The following is a 27,269-nucleotide window of genomic DNA, read 5'->3' as shown; positions in this document are numbered from 1 at the left end:
TGCTCTGTTCAGTGACTTGCCAAAGGGATGGCAGGTTTTCCTTTCTTCAGCAGCACTAGCATATGGGCCATGTGTACTGATACTTGCTCCATGCCAAGCCATGAACCTGGCACTGAACACCCGTTATCTCAGTCTGGGACTAACTTCATGGGACTAACTGAGATGTAGTTACCAGTCACCATGAAGTGGATTCTGTTTTTATTCTGCTTGTATCAATGTAAAAAATGCATTAAACTGCAAGTAACAGAGAACTTTAGCTAACAGCTCAAAAAAGGGGTTTATTCATTTATTCATTCATCTCATAAAACAGTCCAGGGTTGGCATAGCTACTCAAGTCTTTCACTGGAGAACAAGACTTATTCTATCTTCCTGCTTCCTCATCCTCATCCTCATGGTCCTAAAATAGCTGCTGTACTTCTGGGAAGTCTACCTTTCAGGCAAGAAGATGGAGGAAGGGCAAAGAGAACAAAACCTCTTCCTTTGAAGATTTTGCCTTCTTATTCAGAATGCAAAGTCTCCCAGTGATTCTGAGCCAGAACTCTAACATTTGGGCACCCATATCTGCAAGGGTGGCTGGGAAGGTGAGTGTTCTGATTTGGGGCCTCTTTATGGTAGAGATAGGAAAAGGAGAAGTGAATTAGAGAAGGCATCAGGTAACCCACCTACAGTATCTGCCACCCCATTTTACAGATGTGGAAACTGAGACTCAGAGAGGTTAAGTGACTTGCCCTTGGTCACACAGCTCTTGGGTGGTGATACAGTGAACAAACCATGTCTTCCTGGCCCTAAGCACGTTATCTTAACCTCTGGGCCACACTGTAGAGCCTCTTCGCTGAGTCTCACCCATGGGTTTGTGAGACATAGAGGGGGAGCCACAAATGAAATCCAAGAAGAATTTGTCCTTCAGCCAATGGTCTTAAGCTTATTCTTTGCATCAGAGCTTTTACCACTTGCAGTAAAATCAAGCAAAGCCCTTTCCTTTTCTCACCTTTTAGTGGAGGCACTAATAAGTAGTGAAGAGGGGCCTAAGGACATTCTAGAATAATCAAAACTTGAGTTTCTTGTGCCCCATTTTAATACTGCACGCCTAATTACCTGGCACATGTGTATGTGTGTGCATGTATACATACTCAAACATATACATATCTTACATTCAGTTCTTAGTACCTTTAATTCTCCCCTCACTCTTGACATACACTCATTCTCAGGGGACCCTTTACTTTTCCTTCTTTGATCTTATCACAGCAGAATTAAAATACCAATAAGTATAACATGTGAGCATTGTGTGTATAAACATGGACCTGTCGTGAGTTTACCCTACTGGACTCCACATTCTGAGAGCTGGGTCTTCCCGGTCAGTCTTGTCCACCACACATTCTCAGCTCCTTAGGCATACAGTAGGTGCTTAATACATGTTTGACGAGTGAATTATCAGGGCTCCTCTATCTGTCCCTTAGCACTTCCACCATGGTTACAGTAGCATCTGTTATATGAGATTTATGTATGTCCCTGAAGTGAGGTCTGCGAGGTCACCTGCGGGTGTGTCTCCATGTCTCTGTAGCACCATTCTTTAGCAATAGTTTCAGCTTTGTTCTGGCCCTGTCACTTACTAGCTCTGTGACCTTTATCTAGTCACTTAATCTCTCTGTGCTTCAGTTGCCTCATCAACAAAATGGAATCTACCTCTTAGGTGGTCATGACTATTAAATGGGTTAATATATATGAGGTGGTTAGGATAGTACATGGCCCAAAGTGAGCATCAGAAATAAACTTTTAACCCTGGCATCATAGTTATTATTGTTAACACTGTTTCTGACTGGTTTGTCAGAGGGGGAGTCGGGGATAAATGTGTAGCCATGAAGGTACGGTCTCCCCCTTTCCATCGGTGGAAAAACATGTGACAAATGTGCTGGTGTCCCACCTTCAGCCTAAATTGTCTTCCCATCTATTCACTGTTTCAAGAACCACGTCTATGGGCCAGAACCATGCATTATCTCATTTTGTCTTGATGACAACCTCTGAGGGAGGAGGCCCTGGCTTGGAGCATGCGCCTCTGTGCAGAAAGGGGCCCAGGGATGCCTCAGGGAGCACTGTGAGGGCTGTGGAGAACCTTGCAGGTGCAGGTGGGGTTCACATACCTCTCCTAGCAGAGTCTGGATTTGATTTGTGAAAAACTGCTCACTAAGAGGAGCGCCACTGCTTAAAAATGTGTGAACATCACAGCTGTGACTCAGCCTTTCCTTGTACAGATGGGAGGCTGAGGCCTGGAGCAGTGGACCGAGTTCACCAAGAGCATGTGGCCAGCTGGCTGCAGAGGAGGGATAGGAATCTAGGTTCCCCACACAGCCTTATCCCCCTCACCTCACCTTCTGTGTGAAACAAACTTGGGAAAGAAAAGGTAAATTTTATAAGAATGGCATTCACCAAGTGCATCTGTTTCTCCAGAGACCAAAAGTATTAATTGAATGCAGTACCATTCCCAAACCCTAGTAAGAGAGAGAATGAATACTGTCCCATTTCACAGATAGGAATGAGAACTGAGGCCCCTTGACTGTTGCCCTTTTATCTCGATGAATCGGGCACAAAACCCAGTAGAGAACTCTTACCTCCCGCCCCTCAGTCCTGCACATTAGCTGTCAGATTTTGCAAACTCCATTCTTCAGAAAAGCAATAATTCTTTTTATTTTAAGAAGAAATTCTCAAGGCAGCTTGGGAAGAAAACTTACTCAGCAGTGATTGTTTCAAAAATGAGATTTGGGAGAAACAATTTCAGCATTATAGAGAAGCCTGTCTAAAGTACGGCAAATATGGGCCATCGTGAAAGACAGATTTCTCTGGGCCATGTGAGCAGAGGCAGTTCTTTAGAGTTGAAATTCATAGATGCTAACTATGGGCTCAATTGGCGCTGCCTGGCAGAAGGCATTTTCCTCTGAAATGAGTCTCTTCCAGGATCCTCAGGGCAACTAATTGTAATTCAGCTGAGGGTCGAGACCTCGGGTAGGAGACAAAATTGGAGCAGATGAATTCTTGAAATAAGATCCAGAGCTTTGTGCAGGCAGCACTGGGGACTAGAGCAAAGGCAGACAGGAATCACCCTGGCCTTGCTTGCAAATAGAGTGCTGTGGAGTTTACAGGGGGCTCCAGAAGCTTCTCTAATGTGGGTGCTTCCTTGAGGATTAGGAGGACACGGACGTGCTTTTTCTCTAGTGGGAGAGAGAGGTGAGGGGGGAGGGTGGCAGGCCTGCCTCCAGATTGCACTGCCCGCATAGGAAATCTTTATTAGGAAAAACAAAAAGGGTCTTTGTTCATTTTTTTTTCCTTCTATTCTCCCTCCCCTTCTCATTTCCAAACAGTATTGGTTTTCCAGAAAAAATAGGATATGTAGTCGTGGAAGGCATTATTGTCTTTGGGTGAACTGTGGGCCTCCTGGAATGATGAGGCGCAGAAACAAGTCTGTGATATGGTCTCATTGACATCGTTTCCCCCAGCTCAGCTCCCCAGCAGCAAACAAAAGCATACACAGTACAGGGTTCCCTCAGAGGAGGTTCTTAAGCGTTTGCGGAGCTGTTGATGGGTTGTTGGCAGTGATTGGTGCTGGAGGGCATTATGGACATTGCGGGGCCCATATGGACAGTGCATGTGGTAGAGACTCTCAAAATTGAGACCAGGGTCCAAGGTCTTCTTTCCACCATGAGCTTTTTAACTCTTACCTGCGCTGTCACACCGGGCCGGTCCTGGTGTGATGCACATAAGGAGATCCATTTTCTCCGACCTGATTTGCACTGCAGTGTCTCACTCTTGACACAGGCCCGTGAGTGTCTGTCTGTTCCTCATTTCTTGTCATCTCTCTCGCAGCCCTGGTTTGTTTCCAGGACCACCACAACTGTCAGGGTGGCCATTCCCCACTTTCACTGTATCGTTCAGGTTCTTTTCACCTTGAGTTTTCTGCTGCTCATTTTGTTGTTTCTGTACAGTTGTCCTGATCTCATTCATATTCATATATTCAGAAAATTCATGAAATGACTCTATGCTTGTCGCTGCAGTAGGTGTTGGGGCTACAGTGAGAATAAAATAGACATCTCTTCTAAGGCTCACACCCAGCAGGGCAGACAGACAGGGTAAGGGGCAATCGTAAGTTCATGGAACATGTGCCCCTTGGTGGAGGTCCAGGCGCCATTGAACATGGAGAAGATCAGGGAAAAATTCCTGGAGAAAATCCCAGCTAAACTCGATCCTAAGGGATGAGTAGATACTACCCCTCAGGGTAGGGGAGCGAGGAGAATGTTCCAGGCAGAGGGAACCGCGTGAGCACAGGCTAGAAGTCAAGGTGGAAACGTGGAACGTGCAGAAAGAGCTGTCTGTCACCTCCTCACCTGGAGGCAATTGCTGTTAACACTTAGGCTTCTCCCAGTGGTTATTTTTAAATAGGCCTTATTTTTTAGAGCAACTTTAGGTTCACATCAAAATTAAGCTGAAAGCACAGAGAGTTCCCGTCCACCCTCCTACCTACTGCACACACACCCCCAACACCCACTCCCTCATCAGTGCCCTACACCTGCATCAGAGGGGTAGATTTGTTACGATGGATGGGCTACATCAACACATCATTATCACCCAAAGCCCATAGTTTATATTAAGGTGCCTTCTTGGTGTTATATATTCTGTGGGTTTGGATAAATGTATAATGACATATATCTACCATTATAACATCATACAGAGTAGAGTAGTTCACTGCCCTAAAAATCCTCTGTGCTCCGCCTTTTCATCTCTCCCTCCTAACCCCTGGCACCCGCTAACCTTTTTACTGTCTCCATAGTTTTGCCTTTTCTAGAATGTCTAATGCAATTGAAATCATACAGTATGCAGTCTGTTCAGATTAGTTTCTTTGACTTAGTAATATGCATTTAATGTCCCCCCATGTCTTTTTATACCCTGTAGCTCATTTCTTTTTAGTGCTGAATAATAGTCTATTGTCTGAATGTACCACCATTTATTTATCCATTCACCTGCTGAAGGCCATCTTGGTAGCTTCCAAGTTTGGGCAGTTATGAATTTTTGTTGTTGTTGTTGTTGTTTAATCGCTCAGTCATATCCAACTCTTTGCACCCATAAACTGCAGCACACCAGGCTTTCCCGTCCTTCACCATCTCCCAGAGCTTGCTCAAACTCGTGTCCATTGAGTTGGTGATGCCATCCAGCCATTTCATCCTCTGTCATCCCCTTCTCCTCCTGCCTTCAATCTTTCCCAGCATCAGGATCTTTTCTAATGATTTGGCTCTTGGTATCAGGTGTTCAAAGCATTGGAGCTTCAGCATCAGTCCTTCCAATAAATATTCAGGGCTGATTTCCCTTAGGATTGACTGATTTGATCTCCTTGAGTCCAAGGGACTCTCAAGAGTCTTCTTCAACACCACAGCTCAAAAGCATCAATTCTTCAGTGCTCAGCCTTCTTTATGGTCCAGCTCTCACATCCATACATGACTACTGGAAAAACCATAGCTTCGACAATGTGTGCAATTACTTTGTGGACAAAGTAATGTCTCAGCTTTTTAATATGCTATCTAGGATTGTCGTGGCTTTTCTCCCAAGGAGCAAGCATCTTTTAATTTCATGACTGCAGTCACCATATTCAGTGATTTTGGAGCTCAAGAAAATAAAGTCTGTCACTGTTTCCATTGTTTCCCCATCTATTTGCCATGAAGTGATGGGGCCAGGTGCATGATCTTTATTTTTTGAATGTTGAGTTTTAAGCCAGCTCTCTGCTCTCCTCTTTCACCTTCATCAAGATGCTTTTTAGTTCCTCTTCACTTTCTGCCATAAGAGTGCCGTCATCTACATATCTGAGGTTATTGATATTTCTCCTGGCAGTCTTGATTCCAGCTTGTGCTTCATCCAGCCCGGCATTTTGCATGATGTACTCTGCATACAAGTTAAGTGAACAGGGTGGCAATATAGAGCCTTGACATACTCCTTTCCCAATTTTGAGCCAGTGCGTTGTTCCATGTCCGGTTCTAACTGTTGCTACTTGACCTGCATTCAGGTTTTGCAGGAGGCAGATAGGTAAACATCATTGTATGGGTTTTTTGTGTGGACATAAGTTTTCAGCTTACTTATTAGTTAAATACCAAGGAAGGTGATTGCTGGCTCATACGATAAGAATATGTTTAGTGTAGGAAACTGCCGAAGTGTCTTCAGAGTGCATGCCCACCACAGTGAGGGTGAGTCTGGTCGCCCCATGTCCTGTCCACGTTTGTTTTGCCCATGTACTGGATTTCTGCCACGCTCACAGGTGTGTAGTGGTTTCTTACTCTTCAGACCTGTACTTCCTTGTGACATTTGCTATTGCACACCTGATCTGTCAGTTCCGTTTTCTTTTTCATACCGTCCCAACACCCCCACCCCACCTTCTTGCAGCCCAACTGAAGTAATCCATGTCAGTAAGTGTGTGCATCCTTCTGGACCATTCTGCTTCCTAATACTAACATGTAGCAACAAAAGCAAACATTTATTGAGCATTTGTGCTCAGTGCATTCACCCATTCATCACCTCAGCACCAGCGTGGCTTCTATCATCCTCAGTGAGAAAGCTACTGGACTCCATGATCTTAAACCTCCTTTTTCCACTTAAAATAGGTAATATTTTATCCCCATTTTGCAGATAAGAAAATTGAGATACAGAGTGGTTAAGTAAATGGCCAGTCTGCTTCGGTCAATGAGGCAGAGCTTTGGTTTCAAACCATGTATCCTGGGAGGAAGAGAATGGGTACATGTATGTGTATGGCTGAGTTCCCTTGCTGTCCACCTGAAACTGTCTCCACATTGTTGAGTGGCTGTACTCCAGTATAAAATAAAAAGTTAAAATTTAAAAAATAGGATCTAAATAAAAAGGAAGAAGTTAAAAAAATTTTTTTAAAAACCATGCATTCTGATTCTAGAACTTTTGCCCTAATCTTCACTGGTTTCTTTTCTTCCTCTTTTAATAGGATCATACTGTACACATTGCTCTTCTTTTTGCCCCCATTAATGTATCACAGATATCCCTCATGCCAACAGCTATAGTGCTAACTCATCTGTTTTCTACTAGCTAGACAATAATCCACAGTGTGAAACTACATTTAGTTCCTTTACATCACGCTTTATGTAGTGGACATACAGTCATATTTCACTTTGTATCCAGGTTTCTTCCACTCAATTTTCTACAGTCATTTCCTATTGTCATTATAAAATGACTGTCACATCTTTCCTCCTCTGAGTCAGTTGTGACATAGAGACAGGGTTGGCATAACCCCAGAACATCAGGTATACTGTTTGGAGAAGCTGATCCAGAGGGCGCACATGGATCCGTCTCTACCATGTTCCTCCTGAGCTGACTGACGCAGGGACAGCTGAGCGACAGAGAGCTGCAGGCCTCCCTGGCAGGGCAGCCGGTGCCACGGAGGGGAGCATAAATTCACAGGACGTGTGGGCAGCATAAGAGTTCCTACTTTGGCCTGCCCCATGTCCCCTCTCCTGGCCACCCTAGAAGTGAAATATTGGGAAGCAGTTCCATCTTACAGATGACAAAACTGAGGCTTTGAAAAGAGATTGATGGGAGGTGCCCTAGACTGCTTACCTGCCCTTAGAGGACTCTCCTCCTGGTTAATCATCCCATTTCATAGGAGGTATCCATCTTTCCCACAATGGACTCTGTAACCTTTAGAATCACACTTCTCATGTATCAGTCTCTAGGGTGTCTTACCACTAAGAAAATCCACAGGTTTCTTATCCTCTTCTCCTTTCATATAACATCTTGAATGCTTCTCTCTCAGACTCCAAAGGAGAAAACTGCTAAGAAGATTAAAGCTGTTAGAGAATATCAATTATTTTATAATGAGGGAAATCTATAAATCTTTTGGTGGCTATCTGGCAAGAACACAGCATGCAGGAGTTGATATGTTTATGGGATATTTTGTGCATCTTAAAAAAAATACACAGGATTTTATGAATCAAGCACTGTATAAATGATTTACTGGGATAGCAAAAAAAAAAATTCAAATAAATAGCTCTGCTTGCCTCTGAAACATCAAAAGCTCTGATGTTTGGTAAAGAATGGTTCCTGTAGTGGAAAATAGCTGTGTTATATTTTCAGAAAGGTGATGCTTCTATTGAGGTGGGCAAGGCTTCTACATTTTAAAAACTCACCTCAGCAAAACTGTGCAAAATTGCTGATATTCTCCTGATTCTCTTGTGAGGATTAACATCTAACCTTTTCCACTGTTTTGGTGTTCCCTTAAAAATGTAATGGGGGAGAAGCAAAACCCAATGAAGATCTCCAAGCAGAGAGCCACAGAGCTGCCCCCTTCTGTAATAATCTGTCTTCAGAAAGCTTCTGGGCTTCTCCGCCAGCTTAGGTCTGACATGAATTGTTATTTGCTCAGAGTCTAAAGGGAGATGAGATTTGAGGCTGAAATAAAAGTAAGAGGTTCCTTAGTACCTAACTTGATCAAGTGCAAACCAACCAAGTCCTTTTCCTGTCAGCTTCTTTCAGCTCAGCAAGTTGGGGGCTGAAAGAGCTGGTTTTGTCCGCCTTATAAAGGGGAAGAAGCAATAGCGTCAGTAGTAACAATGCTGCTTACACCTGGACAGCACTCACCATGTGCCAGACACTGTGGTAAGCAATTTAAACATAGTATCTCTAATTTCATTGGGAGCCTCTTAGAAGCCAACATTTATTTGCCTAATGGGAAAATTCATCTTTAGTAGAAAATGTAAATCCAAGTACAAGGAATTCACCTCCTCTCCATATCCCACCCCCTAAATAAAACAACTTTTAGCTAAAATCAACATCTTCTTGGTAAAGATATGAAGTGCTCAGTCATGACATTTGATACACATTCATATGTCTAAGAAGTATGTCCTGCTGTTTTCATTCACAATAAATGTAACTGGACAGGTCTGATATGCAGCTCTAGTTCCTCTGCTTGCTACTCAAGAGGTCAATACGCAGGAGACAAGTGCTGGTAGAAAAAGAAAAATTGCTTTATTCAGGAGGCCAGCAACCTGAAAAGGTGATAGACTAATGTCCTAAGACTACCTTCAAGTTGATAGTTATGAGATAAAAGTTTTGAAGGCAGTGCGAGGGAGGGAACTGCAGGGTACACGGTCAGCTCATGGTCAGCTCATGCACAATTCTCGGGTGGGTTGGCATCAAGATGAAGCTTCAAGTATCAACCCTCTTCTGGTTTCAGTCGATCTGGTTGCGCTTGCAGTCAGCAGTTTTCTGGTGGGGATCTGTCTCCTGTAAAAACAACTTGGGAATGTGTGTCAGGCGTTTATCTATATCTTTCAGGGAACTGGGAGTTCAGTGACTCTGTGGTTGGTTTATAGTCTAAAGTGTTATCAGTTTCTTGGCCCAGCAAGTATTCTTACTTTCTGCTGCTGCTGCTGCTGCTAAGTCGCTTCAGTCGTGTCTGACTCTGTGCGACCCCAGAGACGGCAGCCCACCAGGCTTCCCCGTCCCTGGGATTCTCCAGGCAAGAACACTGGAGTGGGTTGCCATTTCCTTCTCCAATGCATGAAAGTGAAAAGTGAAAGTGAACTCGCTCAGTCGTGTCCAACTAGCGACCCCATGGACTGCAGCCCACCAGGCTCCTCCGTCCAGGGGATTTTCCAGGCAAAAGTACTGGAGTGGGGTGCCATTGCCTTCTCCGTTTCTTACTTTCTACATCTTCATAAATCCTAATCATTAACTCCTGAGCCAGCCTTTTGGGACTCGGGAAGCGTGGGAGACCGTAACGTTTCTACGAATAAGAGGCAGGTGGAGGACATGGTGAGGTGTAGGGGGTCTGTCCTGGGAAGGCCCCATAGCGTCCTGCTTGGCTCCATAAATATTAGCCAGCTCCTCTAAATAATGTTGATTCTGAACTCTAGAGAGTCCCTTGGACTGCAAGGAGATCTAACCAGTCCATCCTAAAGGAGATCAGTCCTGGGTGTTCATTGGAAGGACTGATGTTGAAGCTGAAACTCCAATAGTTTGGCCACCTGATGAGAAGAGCTGACTCATTTGAAAAGATCTTGGTGCTGAGAAAGATTGAGGGCAGGAGGAGAAGGGGACAACAGAGAATGAGATGGTTGGATGGCATCACCAACTCAATGGACATGGGTTTGGGTGGACTCCAGGAGTTGGTGATGGGCAGGGAGGCCTGGCATGCTGCGGTTCATAGGGTCACAAAGAGTCAGACATGACTGAGTGACTGAACTGAACTGAGCAGGTTAATGAAGCAAATCAGCCAAAAAGTTAGCATTAACTCTAACCTGCTGCCCAACCAGATCCGTGGCCAGCAGTGAAATAGGCTCATTGCCAAAAGATACTTAAAGCATTTCTTCCCAACCTCCTTGCAGAACTTACAGCCCCAAAAGGTTCAGTCATGTCTTTATCAGGCAGTCACAGCTCCAGAGCCAATTTTGGCTTGATTTGAATCCAGAGGCACCTTCAGATCTGTAAACACCGGAGGCTTAAAATGTTACCAGTATTCATAGCCCAAAATAGGCAATGCTTGACAGTTCTGAAGATCAGGAAGGCCAGATCCACACATTTGTATGTCTCTTATTTATTCCAAAAATTAAAAGATTGCAGCACTGTCAATCAATATCGCGTTTGTGGGCATTGAAGGCTTCATTTCTCTTTTTTCTCTTTTTATTCTCCTGCTTTCCTATCTCAAATAGAAGAATCTCATGAAAATGTAATTTTCACATCATTGTATAGAATAAAGAAACAGGCATAGGAAGACCATAGTAACATTCTTTCCTCTTGTGCTACTTAGGAATGTTGATTCTTGTAAAGTATTTACAGATGCAGACTGCCTTTTTCAACCTTTGGGATCCTTGTATACACTCAGGTTCTTGCCATAAAAGACCAAACTACTTGCTTCTCCTAGAATGATAAAAAGAAATAAATTTATTTGTTTGCTTTGTAAATGCAGACCTCTTCAGAGATGCCCACATTGTTTATGAGCAGCCAGGAATCTCAAAACAACTAATAACTCTTACTGTCTATTGGAGCTGATGTGTCTGTTAATGAATGGAATTTATTGGGCATTGCTAATAATATGTAGTGAGGAGGAAAACAGGTGGAATTATAAGGTTGTTTTCTGCCCAGTCTTCTCAGAAACTTTTAATTTTTTTCCCCGTGTGCCGTCATAATATATGTCTAGAATATTCTAAATAATAACTGCACTCCAGTCTCTGCTAATGGAAAACTCAAACTTTCAATTACCTTCCCAGAAACCTCCACAGTGGCCAGATTTGTTTTAACTAGGCGAGAGGAAAGACCAGCCCTGACCTTTCCCAGAAAATATGTTTCCACTGCCTTATGACAGAAGAAGTGGTACTTTAGCTCATTAGTGAATGAAGATGACCTATAAATAGGCCTTCCTCCTGAGCAGAGCTGACTCTCGGTATTCTCTGTTGTAGACACAGACCCTGTCTTTCCCGCCCTTCGAGCCGAAGGAAGGCAGGGGTGTAGTCAGTTTGATGGACTGCTCCTTGCCTACCACTCATTCCTTGTGATCCTGAAGGGACAGCCAGTCAGTAACACCACCCAGCCGTGATGAGGGCTCTGATCCCCCTGGCCAGTGCTGTCCCATTCCCATGGCCACAGTGATTCATCCAGGGTGCCAGCCTGTGGTGCCAGCTGAGCCCCATTCCACCCCTGTCCTTTTCCCACCCGTGAGCCAGGACACTGTCTTCTCGTGTGAACCAGCTGGGCCTGGATTTCCATCACTCCCAACCCCGAAGCCGTAACTACCGTCCCCCCTTTCATGGGTCAGGTGAGGATTAAGTGAGATAATGCAGGGCCCAGCACATGGTCGGTGGTCAGTAATGGTCCCTGTTAGTAGTGATGCCTTTGTGGTGCTGGGAGTTACCCTCACTGTTCTCTGAAACGAGGATGATGAGCACTCAGCTACCCCCATCTACCTCAGAGTCTCCCTGTAGAGATTAGATGAAATTAGAATGTGAAAGAGCCTAAAGAGCTAAAAAGTGCCATAAAGACTTCCAGGAGGATACTGGTTGCCACAGAAGGAAAGAACCCTGAGGAGAACTCTCCAGTCTGGTGGCCAAGGAGGAAAGTGACCTCAAAGGCAGGTAGCCCACACCTGGAGTGTGTCCCCCATGGTCTCTGGTTCCAACTAGTTTCAAGTAAGGCTTCTTAACTCTTATCCCTTTCAGCACCGACCGAGGAGCTTGTTAAAACACAATTCACCAGGGCCCACAGCAGAGATCCTGATTCTGTGGTTCTGGGGTGGGCCCAATAATCTGTATTATTTTTAAAAATACTTATTTATTTATGGCTGCATTAGGTCTTAGTTGCAGTACTCAGGCTCAGCAGTTGTGTGTTGTGCGTGGGCTTAGTTGCCCCTCAGTATGTGGGATCTTAGTTCCCCGACCAGGAAGCAAGCTTGTGTCCCCTGCTTTGGAAGGCAAACTCTTAACCACTGGACCACCATGGAAGTCCCCTAACCTGCATTCTTAACAGGCATCTCAGATTATTTTGATAGAGTTGAAATGCTGCTCAGATTTGGAAAACACTGGAATATAGGAACAGAAGACTGTGGATCACAAATACATACTTTATGATACAGTTGGATGGTGACATCTTTGAATGTAGACCCTGGATTACCGTAAGTGCAGAAAAGTCATGGCCCTTATGGGAGGAGCTAAGTTAAATGCCTTCAGCCTCAGTCAGACCCCTGTTTTTCAGGATGCCTTCCATAAATAATTGCCTCACTGTAACAGGTCTCTGGGGATTTATGGTCCCACATTTAATTTCAACTGCTGTTCATTAATCCTGATGATCTCACTTAAATTATTAAACAGTCATATTCCAATTTCGAGGGCACTAATTATATCCTTGAGAGGTTGTTATTATCTGCATGATCACATGCACTCAGCCAATACCAGACTGTTTTCTCCCCACTCATCAGAATTTTATACTTTTTCAGGATTTTGTTAGTTGCTGAGTAGGTGTGTTTCAGATGGCAGGATCTCACTGCTGAGGAGTTAGGAGATATTAGAGCAGGGGTTCTCAAATTTTGGTGCATGTAAGGATCACCTGGAAAGTATGTTTAGCATGCAGATTCCCGGGCCCCGCCCCAGTGAGAGAGTCTAGGTTCCCGGTCTGGGTGGAGCCTAGAATGAATGTGCATCATATCCAGCTCTCTGGGGACTCTGATCCAGGAGATCCAGGGACCACCCTGGGGAAACTGAAGCCCAGAGAAGGACAGTTCTTGTTCAGAGCCCTGCAGCAGAGCTACAAGCTACGTCTCTGGCCTGTTGTAAGGACCAAATGAGATAATAGATGGGAGAGCACTTTGGAAAGCCTTCAGCAGTCTATAAATACAAGGATGCACTATTATTTTCAAGCTGGAATGGCTTTGTGACAGAAATGGCTTGGTACTTTCTCTCTAAATTACCATAATCACCTGTTTGAGGCCCCAACCAAGCCCATAACTCTAAATTCACCAGGCATGGAATAAATTCCTCCAGAAGTGTCCAATAAAATGTTTTCTGATGTGAGAATGTGCTTGTGTCCCTGCCTCGGGTCCTCAGTCAGAAACTCCCTGCCTTTTCCGTGGCCGTCCTAACCGGCATCTCCAGGTGGGGGCACCTGGCAAAAGCCCTGCTTTCCAGCACGTAGATTTTGGCCTTTTCTGGGATGATTAAATCTCTTACCAGTGAACAGTTTGCCCCAAAAGCTCTTCCTCCATAGGAGCTCGCTTATAATCACTTTCATGGCTTTAGATACAGAGAATCTCAAATCAAGACACCCGGATTTTGGTTCTTGCAGCCCAGGGTCCTCGCTTCCTTATGTTGGCTGCACTGACCTCTAAAGCCTGGTCGGCAATTCTGAGGGGCACCTCTGTGCACCTGTGCCACATCTGTCCTGCTGTGTCACAATTAACCAGACAGCTCTTACAGAAGTGTTTCATCATGTTGAATTACATTCATCCTCCTCGCCACACCCTTCAATGGGGTCTACCTCTGCCCTGATCTTCCCATGAGTCCCTCCAGGTTTCTGAAGACCCTGTGCGAATCCCCACCCCCAGGTTCCTTCCACTGCAAAATAAATTCCTAAAAAATGCTGTAGAGTAAATTCAAGAACAGACACTCCAGTTCTATTCACATTTCAACCTTTATTTTAAAATATTTCTTCCACACTCCCACAGATCCTATCTCTCAGTGAGCTCTCTACGTGTAAAACCTCGAGTTCAGGCTCTGCGAGTTACACACACACACACACACAGTCTATTGTTAAACCTGGAAAAAATCAAGCCTTTCCACTGATGGAAGAGAGCCTCATGATCCCAGGCAGCATGACTGCAGAGTTCAGGGAATTCCTGCCCTGCTTTTGGGAATCTTCACCCAGCCTGTGCATTTTAGATCTGAGAAAGGGAGGCACACCAGGCGCTGTGGTTGGGTGACTAGTTCATGACCAAGTGCTGCTCCCAGTGTGGGAGCACCTGTTGCTGGCCTGACAACAGCCCCCACGGCTGTCTGGCACCTCCAGAAGTCAGGCACACAGTCAAATCCCACCAGTGCAGTCAAGTATCCGCCCCCATTTTAACATTTTGCTAATTGCTAACACAGCATATATACTACACTCTTTCAACAGGGCTGAACAACAGTTCTAGTTATCTAACAATGGCATTTTGCCTTATGACAATTTCTTTGGATGCTGGCCAGTGTCTATAGCTAACTTAATTACACAAGCCCACCTTGGCAGTAGCAGGAATCAGATTTTATGATCACCAGCCTCTCTGCAGATATACCATAAGATTATGCATGTGCAAATTATATTTTTTTAAAACTAGATGCAAAATTTTAAGTTGTTTGGGCTGTGAATCCTTGGGTTCTAAACACCCTGGGTTAAGAGTCAGACAGTAGGGTGACGTTTAACTAGTACTTAACCTCTCTGCGCCTCACTGAGTAAAACTGGGCTACTTTCTTAAAGAGTTGGGCGGTAATTGAGATGTTGCTCACAGAGCGCTTAGAACAGAGACCGGCTCAGAATCACTGTGGGTTAACCATACCATGATCATTAACCTGGATGCTGTAACATTTCTTGATTATGAAACTCTCTGTGTTCATCTGTTCCTTCTTTTCTTTCATCTTCCTTTGTATCTGCAGCTTAAGGACCCTAAAACTTAAAGTGTCATTATTAATATTAATAATAATGTTTAAAAACAGTAATAAATCCAGTGTTTATTGACATTTCATATACGCCAGAAAGTGCTAATTCATGATCTCACTGAGTCCTAGGAAACTGGCATTATTGAGCTGATATTACAGATGATAAAACTGAGAATTAGACAAATTCAGTTCACACAACAAGCAAGCGTCAGAGTCAGGGTCCTAACTCAGGTGCATTTGGATCCAGAGTACTATGTTATTATGTGTTATCACCTCTGTGATGGTAGGAATAACATGGAAGGATTTCATGCTGTGTGTTTTCCTATTTTACTTACAGATTCATTCACTCTTGACTCCCTGACTTTGAAAATCAGGGGGCAGGTTGACCTGGGATGGAATATCCACCTATCAGGAAAATGAATGAGAAACTGGACATTTTTCTGCCTTAATTCCCACATTTGATTTGCTGAGGAATTTTCCCCCCTAAAGCAAAGTGTGATTTTCTTTCCGTTCAACCTTCATGCCGCTGGAAAGTTTTAAATTATTCAAGACATTGAAGGTTTATTATCTGCTTCAAGGCTGTAATGTAATTGCAAGGTATCATTTAAAGAGCTGTCTGTATGAACCACCTTGTTCTGAATACCTGCTCCTGCATAGAGCAAGAAGATATATATTTAAGAGTGGTAGTTTATAACTGCCTTAGATCAACCCTATTATTCTTCCTCCACGTCTAAAGCCCCAAAATAAATGTCTGATGATGCACGGAACATTAAAATCACTTGTGTATCATCAGTGGATTATTTCTCTTCTATCATTTGCATCTTGATGGACAGCCATGTGTTTGAGGGATTTCATTTTCATTAGTCTTTGATCACGTTGCCCATGTATAATACCAGTTTGGATATTAACCACCCCAATTAGAGAATGCCTTTCAAATATTATATCACCCCCAATCATGCTATTCACACCATGTTCTTCATAAAGATAAAAATGCCAACTCCCATCTTATTCTCTCTTTTGACACCTGTTTCCACATAGAGAGGTGGCCTTTCCCAGTGTTAATCATCAGTAACAAAGAAAATACCTTCGTGTGGGGGTGGGTGGGGAAGATTTTTCCTCCCTAAATATCTCATCAATTCAGTGGCATTATGGAGTAAAAGTTCATCAAGTGACTTTTCCAGGTATTGATATGGAACAAATAGACCAGCCTTGGTTCCAGCCCTGCCAGTAAATAGCTTTGTGACCTTGAGCAAATTACATCATCTCTTTGGGCTTCAGTGTCTGCATCTATAAAGTATGGATGACTTCTCACATCCTGGCAAGCTTTAAATCCTAGAAATTTAGAATGACTTTTTTCACCCCTTCCAGAGAGTTTAGTTAGGATTTGATGCCTGATAGTTGTCTTAATGAGCATCAGCTATCAGATACAGCATTACCCTGAAGAACAGCTGAGGTCTGGAGAAGTATTTGCCCTTGCACAAAATGACCCTATGGCTCTGTTTTCAGAAACCCAGGTTTGGTATTTTTATTTTTTTCTAAGTCTTGTCTGTTGCTGTATGACTCTTAGATGATATTTACTTCTTGTCATCTCCACTGTGTCTGTCCCTAGGAGTCTTTTCCCCTTTTAATGTGCTGTCTCAAATCAGCTTTGGAATAAAAAATCAAGTTATTAAAGTTACTAGAATTTTATCTAAAATGGGGGTTAAATAGGTCCTAGGTGGGGGTGACTCAAGGCTCTTACCTAAGCATGATCCATGGGCGCCATGTTTAGTGGCCTCAGAGAGGGCCACTTAAATTCATATTTAATTCTAAATGGGAATAATCAGGAGGGCTTCCTAGAGGAGGTGTCATTGCCTAATGAAGGAGATTCCCTGGTCAGAGGGAACTGCATAAGCCAAAGCACAGAGGCAAAATGGTCTATCAGCAATAGATTGATAGTAGTGATTATGGAGAAGGCAATGGCACCCCACTCCAGTACTCTTGCCTGGAAAATCCCATGGATGGAGGAGCCTGGTAGGCTGCAGTCCATGGGTTGCTAAGAGTCAGACACGACTGAGCAACTTCACTTTCACTTTTCACTTTCAAGCATTGGAGAAGGAAATGGCAACCCACTCCAGTGTTCTTGCCTGGAGAATCCCAGGGGTGGGGGAGCCTGGTGGGCTGCCCTCTATGGGGTCGCACAGAGTCGGACACGACTGAAGCAACTTAGCAGCAGCAGCAGCAGTGATTTTGAGGAGATTGCCTTCTGAGTGAACAACCTCTGTGCTTCTCTGCTGAGTCAGGAGCTCAGTATTTCCCAGTCCCCACTGGGGCATAATCTGACAAAGGGTTCCATGTAGGAAATGCAGTCTGCAAGATTGTAATTGTTTTTTTGAGGACTCATCCTTTGTTTTTTCCTTTCTTCCTTATTTTTTTAAATTATGACAGTATGATAAAACATTTACAAGAGACTTGGAAAATACAGAACAAAGTTACATATAGTTCCACTATATATTACAATTATTTTTTTAAGTAGATAAGGAGATTGTAATTTAAATTCTGAAATATCAGAATTTCCAGACATTTAAAAAATTCCAGCATGTCAGTGTTTATGGCTCAGTGGGAACAGAGTGTGTGAAGTCAGAGCTGCTGCAGATAATGCAGGATCTCAGGTCACCATGATTATCAAATTAGAGAAGAACCATAAGCCACAGTCCTTCCTGAATCCCTAGAGCTGTGCTAATACAGTAGCCACTAGACCCACGTAACTATTCATATTTAAGTTAATTAAAATTCAATAAAAGTAAAAAATTCAGTTCCTCAGTCACACGAGTCATATTCCAAGTGTAGCCTCGTGTGACTAGTGGCTGCTGTCTGGGGCAGCACATAGAACAGGAGCAGAGAATTCTATCAGATGGTGCCTCTCAGATGGCCAAGTGTAAAGGAGAGTCAACACTCACCACCACAGAGCAGGAGACTGAGGAGGGGAACGGGGAGCAGGATGCAGAGCTTTGTACAAAAGGTCAGGATTTGCCCTATTCTTGGACTTCCCTGGTGGCTCAGGCGGTAAAGAACCTGCCTGCAATGTAAGAGATGTGGGCTCGATCCCTGAGTCGGGAGGATCCCCTGGAGAAGGAAATGGCTACCCACTCTAGTATTCTTGCCTGGGGAGTCCCATGGATGGAGGATGGGCTACAGTGCATGGAGTTGTAAAGAGTCAAACAGGACTGAGTGACCCATACTCTTCACTTCAGCATGGCCAGAGCCTGTGCAGGATCCTGGTCCACAGTCTGTAGCTCAGAAGTCCTCTGTGACCCATGCAGGGAAATCATTTTACTCCTCTCTGCTGGTGGGAGCGTTGACAGTATATATCAAAGCTCCTTAAAAATACCCTTTGATATAGCGGTCCCATCTCTAGAAGTTTTTCTCAGGAAGCAATCAAAGATGTGCAGGTAGATGTATGGTCATGGTCATGTGTATGTTCACGGCAGTGTTGTTTACATAGCAAAACTGTATGGAAGTAGCCAACAGTGTGCTGGAAAAAGATTACAGCCAGCTGGGGTAAATATGGAGAGCCCACATTTGTAGCATATGCTGATTTCTGTGCTGTAAAACTTCTGTGACTGATTTCAAACTACCAAAATAATAGAGTTGAGAACACTCACAGTTGCCTCTCATGAGTCTGCACAGCCCACTCAAGCACCTCACTGGCAAATAGCCTACACGTCTGAAAAGAGGTGACTGATTAAATAAATCATGGAAGAAAATGCTGTGAAGCCACTGAAATCAGTGGTTCTCAAATTGGAATGAGCGTCAGAATCACCAGAAGGGTTTGTTGAAACCTCATCGGCTGGACCCCCACCCTTAAAAGAGTTTCTGATTCAGTCGGTCAAGACCTGGCTGAGAATTTGTATTTCTAGCAAGTTCCCAAGGAACACTTAATCCTACTGACCCTGAGTCACCTGGAGAACTACCATTATAGAGGAAAATTTGATGACATGATTGTCACCAAAAAGATTCATTTTTTTTAAAATAAAAGTTATGTGAGCATGTATGTATAATAATAATAATAACTACATTTATTGAGTTCTTAGAATGTGATAAACACCGTGCTATTTAACTTGCATTATCTTATTTAATCCTCATACTTAACTATTCTACAAAGAAAGTAATGTTAATATTATCCATATTTTATGTATAAGGAAACAGGCTTAAAGAAGTGAGGAATCTTCTCTGCAGTCACACATCTGAGAGAGGTGGGACTGGAGTTTGAACTCAGAAGCTGGCCTTGGGGTCCGCTTGGACCACTCTAGTAGGCTGCCTTGTGCTTTCACTCTTAGCTCACATGGCCGTACCACACTGAAACACGGCACAACACCTGGGGTTATTTCTAGATGAAGGCATCACAGGAGATGTCTGTGTTTTCTCTATACTTCTGTGTGTTCTCCAAATTGTCTCCAGGGCAATATTTTTGTAATCAGGAAAACTGTCCTGCTTCAGTTCAGTCGCTCAGTCATGTCCGACTCTTTGCGACCCCACGGATTGCAGCACGCCAGGCTTCCCTGTCTATCACTAACTCCCGGAGCTTGCTCAAACTTTTGTCCATTGAATTGGTGATGCCATCCAACCGTCTCATCCTCTGTCATCCCCTTCTCCTCCTGCCTTCAATCTTGCCCTTGCACAAAATGCTGGCATCAGGGTCTTTTCTAATGAGTCAGTTCTTCGCATCAAGTGGCCAGAGTATTGGAGTTTCAGCTTCAGCATCAGTCCTTCCAATGAATATTCAGGACTGAGTTCCTTTAGGTAAACATAAATAAGAAAGGCCATCGTACCCATGATTTGAGGTCTGTATGCCTTGCCCTGGCATCCTTTGAGTTGGGCACTTTGATTCATGGTCCTTCTTGTCTCTGCTCAGCCATCAGCATCTATTCACCACTTGAGAGTTTATATAAAGTTTCCACTTTGGGGAGCTGGCCTGATCCTCACAGCAAGCCTCTAGGTTAAGGTCTGACTGCTTCCATTTTATAGGTGAGTCACCTGAGGCTTATTAAAGTGAGGCGACTTGTCCAAGGTTACATACCTAAACAGAATAGTTTTCCCTTCAGTTATGGCTTGTTTGTTTTCTGGTTCCTACTCCTACTTCACAGTGCAGTCTAGTAGTTCCCATGTATTCAACACTTATGTTAGGCATTTTACTTACAGGACTGCACTAACTTCACAGCAACCCTGGAAAGATGTTATTAGCGCTTTATGGGAATGCTGTGCAGACTCAGAAGGGTAAATGCCATGCACAAGGTTACAGAGGCAGTTTTATGATTCCAAAGCCCATTGATTCATTCGGAGAACATTTATAAAACACCTACTATGTAATATTCAGCAGATACCTGATACCAGCCATTCTTTGCCTGACTCTGCACCCAGCGCCCCTACCTGGCAGGGCTCAAGTGGGAAGGCTTGCTTTGCAGCCCTGGGCTCAGATCACTCTTTTTTTTTTTTTTTTTTAATCAATTAATTTATCTTTGGCTGCACTGGGTCTTCACTGCTGCTTGAAGACTTTCTCTAATTGCAGTGAGTGGGGCTTACCCTCTAGTTGTGGTGCTCAGGCTTCTCATTGTGGTGGATTCTCTAGCTGCAGAGCACAGGCTCTAGAGTAGCAAGTTTAGTTGCCCCAAGGAATGTGGGATCTTCCCGGACCAGGGATTAAACTCATGTCTCCTGTGTTGGCAGGTGGATTCTTAAGTACTGGACCACCAGGAAAGTCCTTAGACCACTCTTAAGCACCCTGCAGTCCACCCAGCAGCTCTGGTGGGAACAGCTCTGAGTACTGACAGCCCCTCTCCAGGTGGACACAAAGTCCCCTCTGTAGGGGTTTAAAAGCCTAGCTTTAGATTGAGTGCTTACTGTGTGCCACACTCGGTGTAAGTGGTTTGCACTCACATCACAATAATTTTTCAGAACAACACTATGAGGTGGGCTAGAAGGATCTGCATTTCTCATGTGCAAACCCTGAGGCTGGCGGAAGGGAAGTGACTTGCCCAACATCACACTGCTTGTCAGTGTAGAAGTGGGGGCTTCCTGGGTCTGGGCAGGCTGCTGCTCCTCACCACTGCTTTCTGCCATGACACTGCCTGCCCTGAGAGCCTTGTCTGTCATTCAGGCAGCAGAATGGAATTGGCCTTGGACCTGTCACTGATACCTATTCAGTGGTACTTAATGCTAGGAAGCCTTGTCAGTGGCTGGTGTTCACTGGGTGAAACCCAAGTTGAATGGCAGAGACACCAGCAAGAGTGTGAATGATGGGTTGACCACCAGGTGCAGTGATGGAGAGCTCTGAGCCCTGCCAAGTGCCTAAACACGTCACTGCCGCCACCAAGCCACAGCTGCGCTCTCATGATTTTCTGGCTCTGTCGAGGGGCCAGACTTCCAGATTTCCTCGGTGGTCTAGTGGTTAGGGCTTCTCCTTCCAATGCAAGGGGTGCAGGTTCCATCCCTGGTTAAGGGGCTAAGATCACATGTGCCTTGTATCCAAAAAAAACAAAACGTAAAACAGAAACCATGTTGTAACAAATTCAATAAAGACTTTAAAAAATGGTCCATATCAAAAAAGGGGTGGGGGAGCAGACTTCCATAGCAGCTCCTTCAGAAGTTTTGTTCACATTTTTGGGGTTGAAGAAGCCTGTGATTACACCAAAGATTTATATCAGGACATAGCTGTATATAGCAGAGAGGAAACTTCACAGGGCCCCCAGCTCAGGAAGGCAAAACTGTAAACTTGTTTAAGAGAATGAGACTTTCCTTTGTTGTAGGCACTGTGTCCTATGAAAGTGATGCTTGGATCCAGGGACCCTCACTGTCTCTGCTCCCTGCCCCATCCCTGAACCCAGGCCTGGTTTTAGCTCTGGGGGAGTGGTGAGGGCTATGGATGCTCGCTCAGCAGTTGTCCTTCCACAAGGATTATTTGTAACAGGACCTTGGGTTTGCTGTCCTTATTTTTGTTTTCTGGGGTTGGTTATGGTTTCCATCTCCGGGGCAGGAGGCCGTGGTGTTTGGGGTTTCGTTTTGTTAGGGGGAGGGGTGGTGGTGGCGGCAGAGAGAGTGAAGCCGTGGTTAAGAGTAAGGAAGGGACAACCGTGACACTGCCACCACCACGAAAAGTCACCCTTTTAAAAAAATACTGTAATATTGTGGTAAAAGTCACATACTATAAAACATACTATTTTAAGCATATTTAACTGTGCAGTTCAGTGGCACTAAGTACATTCATATTGTTGTGTTAACTCTCACCATCATCTATCTCCCAAATTTTTTACCTTCCTAAACTGAAACTCTGTCCCCATTAGACACTAAATCCCCATTCCGCCTCCCCATGTGGAATCTAGGTTCCCTAACCAGGGCCCGAACCCACGTTCCCTGCATTGGCAGGCGTATTCTTAACCACTGGACCACAGGGAAGTCCTACCACTGTATTTTCTGACTTTATGAATCTGACTCTTCTAGGTACCTTGTATAAGTGGAATCAAACAGTGTCTGTTTGTACCTATTGTATATTGGAATGCATAAAAATAACCCTTTAAAAATATCCCACCACATATAACTTAATCACTAGCCAAATTCCAGGCCAAGGTTCTCACTGGGGAAGCACTTGCCATCCTACCCAGAGGAGTGAAAGGGTTGCTGAGAGGCCTTTTCTCACTTCCAACCCCCAACCCACTTCCCAGAGGCAACTTGGCTGCAGGGGACTGTGGAGGCCCTAGGCTGGAGTGAGCAGCATCTCTCGGGAGTGCTGGGTGGATGGGAGAGTTGGAGGTTACTGAGCCAGGCCATCTGTGCCTTTCCGTGGCTCCACAGTCTGTGCGGGGCCCCTGCTGCCAACCAGGTTTCTGGTGGGATTTTAGAGTTAGCCTGATGAACCACAAGACACAGTCCCTACCCTGAGGGGCTGGGGTCTTAAGGCAGAAATCTGTGCTCCCAGGAGAGAATGGGCAGTAGGTAGCGGGGGTGCAGAGGTGAGAGCGACTTCTTCCCACTCTCACTGTGTCCCCCTGGCAGACTGTTCACCCTTCTGGACCAACCTCTGTCCTGTCCTCAGATAAGACAGGGAGGATCCAAGCCTCCTCTCTGCCCAGCTCCTGAATCCCTCAGCTGGCATGCCACACCTACCCCAGGTTTTTATGGCAGCTCCCCTACTCCCTACATGTCTTAGTTACCTCTGCGTCATGGGATGCTGTCCAATGCCAGGTGCATAGCGACATCATGAAATGTCTGTGGAATTAACAGATATGAATCAAACTTGGAATTAACAGGTTTTTGAATCAAAACCCACCAGTGCGCTCTCTCTTCTCTCATCCTCTTCTCTGGTACTGGGACACCACGGGTTGGAATGTGTGCTAAGGTGTGTTGCATGCATTTTGTTGCTGACAGCTCTTAAAACAGCAGTGTTTGTGAATGACTTTCTCTTATTTTACAAGTCAGAGCAAATGTATAGTTATTATTTGCCTTACTTAGCCCGCTGTCCTCTAGAAAACAGGACCTGAGCTATGATTAAAGGATTGCAAGCCCAAGGCAGTGAGGGTGAGATTAGAAGGGGGGAATGAGTTAAAAGGAGAGGAGGAATGAATTAAAAGGAGAGGCTGTTCCAGCTGTGGGTTCCACTGCACAGTGACCTCCAGCATGGGCCCGTGCGCTCTCCCAGTAGTGGTGGGTGGGCAGGGGAGTGTTCTCTCAGGGTTACAAGGAACAACACCCTAGTGTAGTCCACGAACTAGAGAGAGAAGGGTAAATTTTTCTGCCTGGCTCTCTGTTATCTCCTGTTTCCCGTGGGGCCAGATTCAAACTAACTTCTAGCCCATTGGCAGTCATTCAGAAAGCTAGATTCCATTCCCCGCCGTGATTTATGTGTTCCATCTAAGTCTCCCTGTGACCTGATGTGGGTGGGGTAGGGGATCAGGAGAAAGAGTGAGAGAGAGGAGGGTGGGGGGGTGGCCAGTATATCATTATGTCTCTGACACTTGTACATTTGCTGCTCCACGCTTTCCTAGGTGGGAGGACAAATGTGGCATCACAGCTCTGAGAGCTCTGGGTGTGGGCCTCGTGCACAACCCCAGGTCTATCCATGTGGGCCTGTCACTTCATGAACGTCCTCAGTCATGTGTGTTATCATCTCAACTCCAAGTCCATCTGATAAATCGGGCATTGTTTTTACTTATCTCATTCTCATTTCCTAACCAGATTGTTGAGTTGTGATGCTGTCAGTATATCGTGCTGAATTATGACATGTGCGTGATGGATGTAGGACGATCCTTTGAGACGTACTGAGCACGTGCTGTCCGTCTGGGGCTCTGTATGGCTGGGTTGGGACAGAGGAGGGCTGGGAGCTACAGGTCAGGGTCACATGTCTGCCGTCACAGGGCAAGATCCGATGTGGCCAGGAGAGCAACACCCAGAACCCAGCCTGCCTATCTGATCCCACACCCCCCAGGTTCCTCCTCTCTCCTCATCACTCCCTTTCTGCCTCCTCGAATCCCTCATCCCCCACTAAGTCCAAGATGATCAGGTCCTCCCATCTCTGAGGAGGCTTCTTTGATGCTCCAGCCCAGGGGCTTCCTCCCCAGGGTCCTGGAGCTTGCATGCCGAGCCTACAGCGTGGACCCTTAGTATCTGCTCCCTCCTGTTCTGGGCCTGGCATCTGCCCCTCCAGCTGGAAAATGAGCATTTGAAGGGCAGACACACATTGGGGGCGGGCCTGCTCAGAAGCGCTGTCCGCTGTGTGAACACCTGCTTGAAAACGATGCATTTGAGGCAACAGCTGTTATTGTGTGTCCAAGAGTGGACTTGGCAGTATCCTGACTTTTCATTCTAAGCAAGACTCTCTGACCCCTCACTCCTCCGCCTAGTGTAAGTTGGTTTGGTCCCAAGACTTGATTTGGTGGTATCCTAACTTTTCTTTCCTTCTTTAATTATTCTTTATTGAAGGATAATTGCTGTACAGAATCTGACTTTTCTTTCTAAGTGAGACTCTGACCCCCTCACCCCGCCGCCTAGCATGAATAAGCTTGTTTGGTCCCATCATGCAGGTAAGGTCCCTGAAATTCAGAGGATAGGTGACAAACACGTCACACCAACTCCAGACACCACCCGCATTTCCACTCTCATTGTAATCCAGTGATGTTGGCTATACAGAAGTAGCCACATTTTAGAGACGAGGAAATAGAGGCCCAGAAAGGATAGATAAAGGCCTCAAGCTGAGTCACTCAGGCCTAGAACTGGGTCCACCCCAAGGTTCCACCCTGCCTCCCAGCCCCTTTCTCCTCCTCCAGTCTCAGATCCAGTGCTGTCCTCAGACATCTGGCCATAGAACTCAGGGAGTCTTCATTTCCTGACAGTCTCTGTTCTCATGTTTTAAAAACAGAGAGTCTTTAATAGTTATTTTTGTTTGCTTGGCTGCTCCAGGTCTTGGTTGTGACATGCGGAATCTTCCATCTTTGTTGCAGCACGCGGGATCTTTAGTTGCAACATGTGAACTCTTGGCTGCAGCACGTGGGATCTAGTTCCCTCATGAGCTGTCAACCCCAGGGAGTGCAGAGTCTTAGCCAGTGAACCCCCAGAGAAGTCCCTATTCTGATATTTAGAGTAGGAATGGACTCTGAACTTGAATTCATTGCATCTTCTAGAGGAATCATAAAGGTGTCTCCATCTAAGAAGGTGACATCTGCATTTATAAAGGGTGAGTGTGCTCACCCTTTCTCTTGCACATGCTGGAGAGCCTACAGCCACGCACATCTCTGGGTTGATGCCAGGGTTTGATGGGGAAACACTCCCACATTGTCCAGACTGCCCCTTGAGCTTATGCCTTCCCATCTACACGTGAGAGGAACTAGGTGCGGAACCCTAGAAACTTGAATCACCTGATGTTTCTTTCAGGGAGAGCAGGGAGATCAACAGGCAGGCACAGTGTAGGGTTCAGGGTGGAGGCAGGAGAGGGTCTGGGAGAGAAATCCAGGGCTGGACCCGAGGGAGGGAGCCCAGCCTATTGGGAAGCGAGTCCTGTCACCAACTCACTAGTCACCCAGCAAGCCCTGCCCCTCCCTGGGTCACAGTTTCACCTTCTGTGAGGTGAGTATGGCCTGTCTCTATGATTTTCCAAATTTTTTCTTCCTTCAGTAGTAAAACATGTTTTTTTTTTAATTATACATTTTAAGTATACAGCATCCTAGTTTGACATCTTTACATTATCTATTTACACTCCACCACAGATCTAGTTACCATGGAAAACTTTCTTCAACAGCAGCTTTACCCAAGAGCTTGACATGAAAATGATTTTTTTTTTTCCATTTAAAAATTGTAAATAGTTTTTAAAATATTTTAAAGACAATGAAGTATTCTCCCCCTGTAAAGGTAGGAGGATAACCTGGGTTCAACTCCAGAGCTCCAGGACCCACAAGTGAAAACCTCTGTGGTTTCTCAGCCCTGGGGCCTGCGGGGAGGAGGAGCAGACGGGGGTCATCCTAGATAAAGAGAAGTTTCAGAGGCTGAACTCACGAGGGCCTTGGTTTCTATGGGACCCCCTGTGCTTGAGATCAGTGATTCTCAAGGAGGGGTTCAGTGGATCCAAGAGTTAGGCAGGTTTTCATTTCCTTTTTCCTTTTGAGTTTTAATCAGTTAAACTATTATTTTGGCAACTATAAAGACACTTCTCTTTGCCATGAAAATTCACACTGAAAGTCAGAAACCTTGGTTTCCTTGGTTAGTATTTCTCAGATAAATCTTTGAGTATGTTTATGAAAGAGGCCTCTGTAATATTTTTCTTTCAAAAGGGACTGTTCATCACTTAAATTTGAGACGCATTGGCTCAGTTCACGCCAGAAAATCTGCCGAGTGAGCATATTTTGGCAGGGACGAGGGCCTAGTGTAAGAGAGCAGCCCGAGGAGGACAGGATGCAGAGATGACTGCAGTACAGGGGTAAGTGCCAGGGGCAAAGGCTGCCAGTCAGTGTGCTCACCTGGGCCTGCTCCTGTTAAATATCAGCCCTACAAATCATCTGTAACCATATATATTTTTTTCCCAGTGCTTAGAAGTACATAGATTCAGTTGTTAATAGTGGCCTGGGCAGTGGAATTACACAT

The 27,269-nt window shown here is 45.0% G+C and overlaps 1 protein-coding gene across 2 annotated transcripts in view; it reads left to right on the top strand.

Moving 5' to 3' along the window:
- GALNT10 (polypeptide N-acetylgalactosaminyltransferase 10) overlaps window positions 1-27,269 on the top strand; it is a 222,017-nt gene that overhangs the window by 126,931 nt on the left and 67,817 nt on the right. The gene's annotated exons all lie outside the window — the stretch shown is intronic.

Source organism: Bubalus bubalis, chromosome 9, assembly GCF_019923935.1.
Source record: "Bubalus bubalis isolate 160015118507 breed Murrah chromosome 9, NDDB_SH_1, whole genome shotgun sequence".
Lineage (NCBI taxonomy): Eukaryota > Metazoa > Chordata > Mammalia > Artiodactyla > Bovidae > Bubalus > Bubalus bubalis.
Note: the sequence above shows the minus strand (reverse complement) of the source record. Positions and strands in the feature narration are given on the sequence as shown.